A 10,031-nucleotide genomic window follows, 5' to 3' on the forward strand; every position below is an offset into this window, starting at 1 on the left:
CATTATAGGAAATGCCCACTTACACCGTGCTCTTAAGAGTGAGCAAATATTGCCTATAAGTGAATGATGTACTTGGTCCTCCCAAGGAGCTACTAGTTAATCCCCACTTTACAAGCACAACACAAAGCTGTGTCAATAAATAGCCATCAAAACCTACATTTTACTTCTTCCATCCATCATTTCTACAAAACTTGAATGGAATTGGGCTGGTGTCTTGCTGTGCAACACTAGGAGATGCTTGCAGCTATAGGAGGTAATGCTCTTACATGCTTCCCCTTTGTTGTATCCACCATTTGCTTTTTGCTTCCACATCCTTTGCCAGCACCAGCTCTTTGCATTGCAGAATTGTAGATGTGTTTCAGGGTGTGGCACAAAAAATACTCTGAAGCTGATAAAAATTAGGATCTGGTGGATTGTATATCTAGATCTTATGTGTGGCAACAGAGGACAGATTTAAACAGCAAAATTATTTAGTAAATCAGTTCAGCCACATCTAATGGAAATCTGTAATGAATCTCTGAAATAATCCCAGGAGTACAATAGTAAAATACTTCTATTGATTGTATATATTTTAATTTCAAGACTCACACTTGATCTGATTTGAAATTACTAGATTCAGTGACAATTTGATTCACATGGCTGGAAGATCTGTTTAAAGCACTAAGAGCCGAACAGAGGCAGGGCTGAATTCTCCAAAGGCATAAAAAAACCAGTGGTACAAAACCTGGTTTTAGTTATTCCTCCAGTTGCAGAGCTCTCCACCCGTATATTAAGGTGACCAGCCCCTCCCAGGAGCCAAAGGAGTATCTATGCTGAGTAGCTGAGGTGCAAATTTTCCTGAGCTGTGTGTAGACAGCAGGGCTGTGAAAAGCAGGATGAGGGCAGTGATGTGTTGCACCCGTGGCTTGGTCTTAGGAGCTGAATCCTCCCCACTCTGGCTATGCCAGCCAGCTCAGAGCTCAACACTTGTCTCCTGTGCCTTGAAGAGAGCTGAGACAGTCATCATGGTAAATTTCTAACTTCTGCAGTAAGAAGACCAGAGCCCACACGAGAGCACGCCAACACGTGCTCCTTTGGTGCAGGATTGTAGGTTGTTTCAGCAGCTACTGTGACTCTTCATCCTGGTTCCTTTCCTGGAGCTGAGTACCTCACTGATTCATGCCTTCATCTCTCTTTGTCTGCCACTGCAGTGCTCACCAAAGAGCGAGGTGATGGGGGAACCTGGCCAGCACCCTGCTGGCAATGGTTGGATGCACTGATAGAAGCTGGTAGTAGGGCTGGAGTGCTGTAGGTGGGTGGTGGTCTGATGACAGAAGATTCAGTGACTGTGGACTTAAGAGATGAGAAGCAGCTGAGTTTTCACAGCTCAATGTTTCTATAAGCACCATGTTTGTGTGTTTCTCCTTGGGCATGAAGTTTTAACTTTTCCCTTATGCTTTTGTAGCAAAAGTACAAAGATTTAACTTCATAAAGCAACTGGCACAACACCAAGCGGATTATATTTTATGGGCTCAGGAATAATTCAGTCTTGTGGACTGATAATATTTAGAATTTCCATCCCAGAAGTATCTGGAGGACCCAGACAAAAAGAGGTCCCTAGTGCATTAGGCTCTGCTTATACAGGAGACAGTCTCAGGCCAAAGGCTTGGCAATCAAAATACAATATTGAGTGATCCTCTGCAATTGTATGCACTACTAGAAGATAAAACTGCATTGAGTGCATAATAGAATTGCTCACACTTCACAAACCTGTCAGGGCAGATAGATAGCATTGCCTCATCTAAGACCAGGTTCTGTCTGTGGGTAAATTCTTTTTAGTAGAAGACCTTATGCAATATTCCTTAACAATTCATAATAACTTGTATCTGAAGAGAGGAAGATGAAGTAATGAAGAGAGATCACAGGTGTGGAAGTGTGATAAAGAAGGTGCAGCGAGTCCTCCTGTGAAGCAGCCACCAGATGTTCTTTTACTCTGTGCAGAAAAGTCTGCCCAGCTCGTGGTGTATTGTTTGCAGCAAAGGCTCAGCTGAGCTATCGCTTAGGTTCATACTGTCTGGGGTTCTGCAGCAATGAAATGAGCATATACATTGTAGATGGAAAATGATTCTGGTACTTCTGACAGCTCTTTATACTCCTTGATAGAGGAAAAAAAATAACCTGCCTCTGACTGTGAACCAAGTAAGAGAGAATAAAGTGTGGGGTTTTTTTTTAACACACTCGCTTCAGAGAAAGACTCCTGATTTTGAAGTTACTGATCAGATAGACTTGAGCATGTATGGGCATCACTTACTTCAGAAGGTAAGTGGAGTGTGAGTGGTAAACAGGTTTTTTTTTAAAAATGTGCTTCTTGTTTAGTTAATGGGAGTTTCACAGATTACTCCAATGGGACAAAACAGACCAATAATGAGTGGTTACTTGAAGAAATCTGGTGAATTTCATAATCTGATAAAAAATGTTTAACTCATTTTGCTAGTAAGTATTAGTCTATGCTGTACCTACATACTGTAAATCTCTTGTGTTCTGGAGGCTCTCTAGTAACTACATTTGGAAGACAGAGTTTCTGGGATAGTCAAACACCAAAAGAGAGCTACAGGATGCAGAGAACTTAGGTTTGTTTTCATTAGCTATGCAAAAATTTGTTGGAAAGGTAGAATCAGAAAGGAATTATAGATACAACTCCTTAGCCAGAGTGGCTAAGGAAGAAATACAAATGAAAGCACTGTTTGAATAATTCAAAGAAACCGGTCTGGTATGCCAGAACACATTCTTCCCCCCAATAAAACTAAGCTGAGACCCCTCTCCCCAGCCTTACAAGGAAAGGTCCGAAATACCCTGAGATAGCTAAAAATATGCAAAAGCGGCTATTTCTATAGGTTGCACACAAATGTTACTGTATTAGTATACTTATAAAGATTGGTTAGTGAAGGAATAGAATATTCAAATGTATAGATTATATAAGTAATTGTAAAGGAGAGCTCGGTCTCTTTTTCCGGCTCTCTCACTTCTGTTCTGTTACTCTCTTAGCTATCTTAAGTCCTGAACTCATGTATTCATCTTCTTTTGTATTGTTACCTCTGAGCCTGCTTTGATCTTCATCTGTTGGCTCTCAGCAGGGCTCTCTCACCCATGCCCTGAAATAAACTACTAACATCTAACTCGGCTATAGAGAAGTCTCTATCGTGTCCCAGACCGTTCACATCCTGAAAAATCTCTTACAAAAATTACCAAAAGGCAAACTTCAGACTTCAGACAAATTACCATGGGCACCAAATGAACAAAAGAGCTGGAGTGGTGGCAGTCTGACTCTCCAGCTCCTGCACTTTGGCATCCATTGCTCTCCCAAGCCACCTACAGGCCTGCATCCCTCCTCAGGGCAGAGGACCAGGCAACAGGGTGTTGAGGTTGATGAAGGCTTCAGCCTTAAGCCACGGAGAAACTCCCGTAATTATGAAGAGTAACATATTACCCACATTGCCCCCTGGGAGTTATTATGTTAATGTTATTAGAAAGTTCTTTGTTTCCTCTGTTGTTACTGGTTTACATTTGTTGCAGTTATTTGCATATTCCTAATCTTCACTCCTGGTTGGACCCTTCCCTCAGACTCCACCCCTACCTTACTTTATATAAATTGCTGTAACCCCCTGGCTCTGGCCATTCTAGTGCACCCCATACCTTGTTTGTGTTCTCGGTCCTTGTCACAGTTTATTTTCCCCTTATTAAAGCGCTCTTGTTTTGGGTCACTAGATCGTGCCCACTCCTCACTTTATCTCGCTGCCCAAGGGATCTTCACCCTGACATCCCGAGGTAGCACCCAGTTGTCTAATTCAGGCCTGGGCTGTCACAACAGGGAGCCTTGAAAGCAAGTACTGCCTTGCCCAAAGCCTCTGCAGAGCTTTGAAGTCCTTGTTTCTCCTCCACAAACTGGGTTGTGACACTTCTGGGCTGGTCTGCTTTGGGGATTAGTGTACGAGCTACTCTCAATAGCTCCTTATTGTTTTTGGGAAGATTATCAAAGGCACATTGCCTTAGGTGCAGAGACATCTGAGGCAGATCTGTGTGACACCATTGGATTACTTGGATTGATTTACATGGGTGTAGCGCCATGTGAACAGAGCTGCACTTCTGAGCTTCCCAGCTCATATACCTGGCCTCAAAAGCCCCAGGTTTCTGTGCCTCCATTTTTAATTTATTTATTTATTTATTTAAATCATGTACCAGGAATCTACTATTCCTGATACCAGAAAGCATGCTATGAGACCTACAGTAGTAGCTGCCGAGACACCTATGACAGCATACTTGCTATCCCGGTCACAGACAATTGCTTCTACATCAGGGAACAATGTAGTCTCCAGAAGCAGAAGTGAAAATGGATGTGAGAACCGTATCTTGTAGATGGAGAGTGATGGGATAGTGACCGTCAGAAAGCCGCAACAAGCAATCCAAGTTTGCCATCTCCAGAGACTCTCTGTGTGGTCCTCAGTCTGGGGATATCCATGAGAGAGGAAAAAGCCCTCAGTGGGGTCAGGCTTAAGGCTTCTATTTCCCAATCCTTAGTGTCAGAGGGTTTGGGAATTTAAAGATTGGAGCTGGAGCCCACATGGGAGGGCTTGCATTCTGTGAGAGGCAGCAGATGGTTGTCTTCTGCCCAGGGAAGCAGCAGTATTGCTCCACCACGGCTGAGCACATTAAATTTGTTTCTATGTGTCCTGCTGTTGTTGCTGTGTTCTGCAGCAAACACAGCTCCCAGCTCTCTCCTTCCCTTCCCAAAGCCACAAGCATGGCAAAGGCGTGTGGTATACTGAACAGCAAGTAGCTCTTCCACTTAATCTGATATGTGCTGTAATCTATTGCATCGCGGTACGGTGCTTTGTTCCAGCCTCAGATTTTCCTACAGTCTCTACAGCTTTCCCAGTCTCTGATCCTTCCTGAGTGTTTATGTGAAGCCACTTGTGATTTCTCAAACAATGTGTCTCTACAAAAGAATAGGCTCCAACTAAAAAAGAAATGTTCTACATTCTAAAAATAAGATGAAATTTTAAAAGGGCTATAAAAAACTGCCTTATTGACTGGCTCTGGATGATCTCCATGAAAGACAGAACAATATTCAATTTGTCCAAAACCCCAAGTTCTTCTCAAAAGGCGCTATAGAAAATTGTTCAGTGGCACAATGTAAATTAGAAAGCCACAAGCACAGTTCATACTTGAATGAAATTAATTCACACAGGATACAGCAAATATGGCAAAACTACAGCACCACTCATTTTTTTTTATACCACCAAAGCCTTTATTTCCTTTGAAGATGGGTAATTGTAAGGAATACAGTACATTTTCCTTCTTATGTAGAATTATTCTCCCCAGTCTCTCCACGTTTCACAATGTATTACCTGCAAATGATTAAAGCTGGCCTCCTGTCCCTTTGGGTGTTTTCAGAGATAATCAGTGTCTCCAATGGGCTGAAGTTACCTCACAGAAGACACTCTACATGACCATAAAAGCACCCTATTTATCTTCAAAGAGAAAATCAAGAAGCCTTGACAGATCTCTTGATTATTTTGGTTTCCCTGTAAAAGGGTTTTCTTTTATTTAAATATTTTTAAAAAAGAAAATAAACTCAAAGCAAAATACAAATTTCTGGTATTATTATCCCTGCAAGATTGCTGCCAGGTTCACATGGTCATTCTACCTATGGTGTTTCTACCTGGTGAAATTTTATTTATCTTGAGTCATTGATTCAAAATAAGATCAGGTTGTTTACAGTGACCTGAAAGTGTTCCAGGGAGCTTGGGCAGTACCAGCTCTATCTTTCAGAACACTTGCCCTTTCAGGAGCAAAGCCTCCATTTTCTACAGCTCTATACGAAAAAAAAAATAAATTCAAGTACCATAATCTACTTTTCCTGATGCACCAGAACAGAAACTAAGAGAATCACATTTTGGCTATGTGCCCTAGTGTTAGTGCAAGGAAAATTATGTTTCAAATGTATTTTTGTGGCATTGCTTCAGCAGAAGGAGGAAGCACTCGTTGCAGAAAAGGCGTCCTTCTCATCCCTGCATGTGAAACTTTACTGCTTCCCTGGCTTTGCAGCCTCATGGTCTGGCACTACAGGCTTCTTGTTGTAAGAGTGGCAGGACAGGACATGGAGAATTGCTGTCAGCACCCATTTTTGAGTAAGATGTAACAAAATGTTCCCACTCATTTTGAGGACTTGTGCCTCTACGTGACCATGCAGGAAATAAGGAGATAGTCCAGAATTTGCTTGATTATTGATCTATTAATTATAGACTACATCCAAGACTGGGAACTTTACCCATTTGTAATGTGAAATCTGAAGAACTGGAAGCAAAACTTGGCTTTGTCTGCCTTATTATTTGATCTGGCTGAAAATTTTTTGCATTCTAACAGTATTTTTGGTTCCACAGAAGGGTCATTGTGATTAGCCTCTGAGGGATTTTGTTGACTCTCTGTTCCCTGGTTTAAAAAGATGAACCTGGAACTTCTAAGGATATCTAGGGCTATTTCTGTCCAGTCCTTAGTCCCCTTCACTAATTTATGAAGGTCCAAGTTTGGGCTCTTTGCTGCTACTGGAAAGACTTTCAGAGCTTCAACTTTCCAATTATGAGAAACTTTGTTCTCATTTCTATTTTTTTTTTCCTTCCCTCTCAGTAATTAAATTCTGTTTCCAAATAATGGAAAGAAATTTACAGTTTAGTGTATCCATGCCCCTGAAACACTGTGTCCACCTGCTCATCCTGTTCTACATACATCATGTTCACTTCGCTGAAGCTGAAGGTTTGCTACCATCCTTGGATTAGTCCTGAGTTTATTCCTGGCTTTTCCAAGTGCTTCTAGTCTCTCAAACTATAATAGTATGGAGAGGTTTCTTTACATTGTTGTACAACTTCTGTTGTGAGACATCTTTGTCTTCTATGCTTCCTATTTCTTTCTCAAAAGAAAAAAAACCAAAACAATTTAGGCAAAATAGTTCTTCAGTATCTGGAGGTTTGGGGTGTGTGGAACTGAGTTATTTAAATAGTGAAAAAGAGAAATTCAGATTTGGCAACATCTGGGACTTGGCAGGACATATATCTCAATTATGTCTCAGTCTGATTAGGATCCAGAAATCAGTTTTTTCCCCTAAATCCCCTAGGGGCTTTATCAATTTGTCCATGCTGAGAATGTCTCATATATACTGACAAGTCTGATCTCTCCACAAATTTTATGCTGACAGCAGTGTTCTCCTACAGGATATCAAGAGGAGGTGTCATTTTCTCCTCCATAGGTAGCATTTACATTTGTGAATAAATTAGATAACTAGGATTGAGAGCAGAGACAAGTATAAATGACTTTGCATTGCTAACAAGAAAAGACAAAATTGCTTCCTCTCATGTTCTTCAAGAGAGGTGCAATGTCTTCCTTTTTGAATTGCTATACAGCCTCAGAAGCTCTTGGTGTGGGGGATATTCAAATTGGCATGGATTTGGATTCCTTCTTGGGCAGAGGAAGGGGTTAATTTCTGTGACCCCCCTTCGGGGGTGAATGATCCAGCCTTTCAAATACACTGATGATAGCATCACCACCTAGTGATCCTGCTTGAGAGAAGACTAAGCCTTTCTTGCCATGAATATCTGCTTTCAAAAGGTATTATTTCAGGACTCAGGATACTGAACACAGCAGATTCCTGTCTTTTCACTAGGGTGCTGACACCCTAGAAAGGCATGAGATTTCCCCTTGCACATTCCTGTTTGGTGACTTAAGATGGGATCTCTGCCTTGAACACTGGATGCTCTGGCACCCCATGAGACATCCGACCATCCCTATTCCTTCAGTAACAAATCTGGGCACCAAATCAGAGCCTCGAGTCCACTCTGGGGCTGGTGTTGTGAGTTTTAAGTCACATTGAGAAGGGATAGGGCAGTGGAGGGGAGGAGTTGGGATGCACCAACACAGCAGGTTCCTGCACTTAAGATCTTTCTTGGATTTTGCTTTGCTCTCACTGTTTCTTACAAAACTGAGAAATACACATTTCAGAAATAATGAGAAAATGGTGAGAATCGACTGCATATGGAACTACTAGAAAGATTTCAGGCTACAACTCCACAATGTGGAAAAAAGAAGACAGCATAACCCTCAGAGAAGAGCCTCATGGGGAGCTTCTAAACAGATAAAAAGAGCTACAGTACACGTTCTTCTATGGACGCTGCCTTTCTGTGTGTTCTTCAGCCAGCAATGGTGATTACTGTGTGTAATTCTGGGCAGAGATGGTGGCTTTTAAAAGCTGCATTTAACCTCCTTCCCTTTCCAAAATGTTGCTAATGTGAGGGTATTTGTCACAGAATTCTCTCCGTGAAAGGAATAAAGAGAAAAATACCCTCTCTAAGGTTTTTTTGAACCTAGACACACTCATGCAATTAAAATACCTGCAGCAGGAGTGATGTGGTTTAACCTCAGTATGCTGGGGGTACTGACAGAACTAAGTCCCACACAGCTGCTCACTCACTCCCCCTGCTACCTTGGTGGGATGGGCAGGAAATTCACAGGGAAAAAAGTAAAAATCCTGGGTTAAGACAGTTTAATAATTGAAACAACATAAAACATTATAATAACAATGATGATAACGATAATAAATAGTAATGAGAAGAAGACAAAGAGATACAAATTCTGAGAAACACAATACAATTGCTCACCACCCACCAGCAAATGATTTGCCTGTCCCCAAGCAGCAGCTAGTCCCTCCCAGCCAATTCCCCACAGTTTTCATACTGGCCGTGATGTTCCTTGGGATGGAGTTTGCCTTTGGCCAGTCTCCACCTGGTGTCCTGGCCATGGTCCTCACCCCAGTTTCTTGTGTACTTCCTTAATGGCAGTCCAAGGGAAACTGAGCAGCACTTGACTTAGAGTCAGCAGTGCTCAGCAACATCAGTGTTAGCAGCAGTCTCATCCTAAATCCAAAACACAGCCCTGTACCAGCACCTAGGAAGAAAATTACCTCTATTCCAGCTAAAATCAGGACAGGGAGACTACATTTTATTTCATTTGAAGGACTCACAGCTAGTGCTGTATTTAAGAACTTTTAAAACGAAGGGTTAAAAATTACACGAGTGCACATAACTAAGAAACCGAGGGGAAAGGAATCACATCTTTATTTTTTTCTTTCGCTTCTCCCGCCCAGAGAAGCCGGGCTCGCCGTGACCGCCAGGCGGCGCCAAGCCCCTCCTTAAAATTAGGAAGGGGCTAAATAGGAAAACGTGATCGGTGCGAAGCTCGGAGAAAAAAACTGCCTTGTGCTACAGCTGTCAGTGGCAAATTTTCTGGACAGGCACTGGAGGCTGTGGTCATTTGTGCCTGACAGGGCATCCTAAGCAAGCTAAATATGAACTTTGGGTACATGCGAAAATACACAGTATCACTTTTCACAGTTTGATTGATGATAACATTCTCCACACTGAGAGCTTTAAGTAAGCAAAAATACATTGACTCCTTCTTAAAGAAAGAAATAGAAAGGGAGCTCCTCATCCTTTTCCACCCACCTGCAGGAGCTGGGGAAGTGCAACACTGCTGGAGCACCAGCAGGCCTTTCTGTGTGTCACAGCAGAAGCGAGGGGACAAAGGGGCTCCAGGAGTTTGATGGGTTCACTGCCCTAATCTGCTCCTAAATAACTGGCACACCAAAGTACTGAAATGTAAAAAGCTGTCACTCCAGCTAAAAGCTTGCCATAAGTCCGGCTTGCAAAACTGTGGAGCCCCAGGACAGGTTATTTACTTGTGGGTTTAGACAGGTAAATCTAGCTGCCAACTGCTGGTTTAAAACTTCCCTTGAATGGGCTGGTGGGAAAGGTGTTGGGAAGCCTGGAGAAAGATTCTCACATAGATAACAAAAAGAAGAAAGGAAAAGGTTTGCAAGGAGTTCTTGTAGTTATGTATGCCAGGTCTCAGAAGTGTTTGGGTTTAGGGTTACGATTACGGTTGAAAAAAACCACAAAGTGTAGAACTCCAGGGACACTGCAATTACAAAAGGCGTGCCAAGTGGAGCA

This window comes from Pseudopodoces humilis, chromosome 3 (assembly GCF_049639895.1).
Source record: "Pseudopodoces humilis isolate 2021_Gansu_Grassland_sample_001 chromosome 3, ASM4963989v1, whole genome shotgun sequence".
NCBI classification, from domain to species: Eukaryota; Metazoa; Chordata; class Aves; order Passeriformes; family Paridae; genus Pseudopodoces; species Pseudopodoces humilis.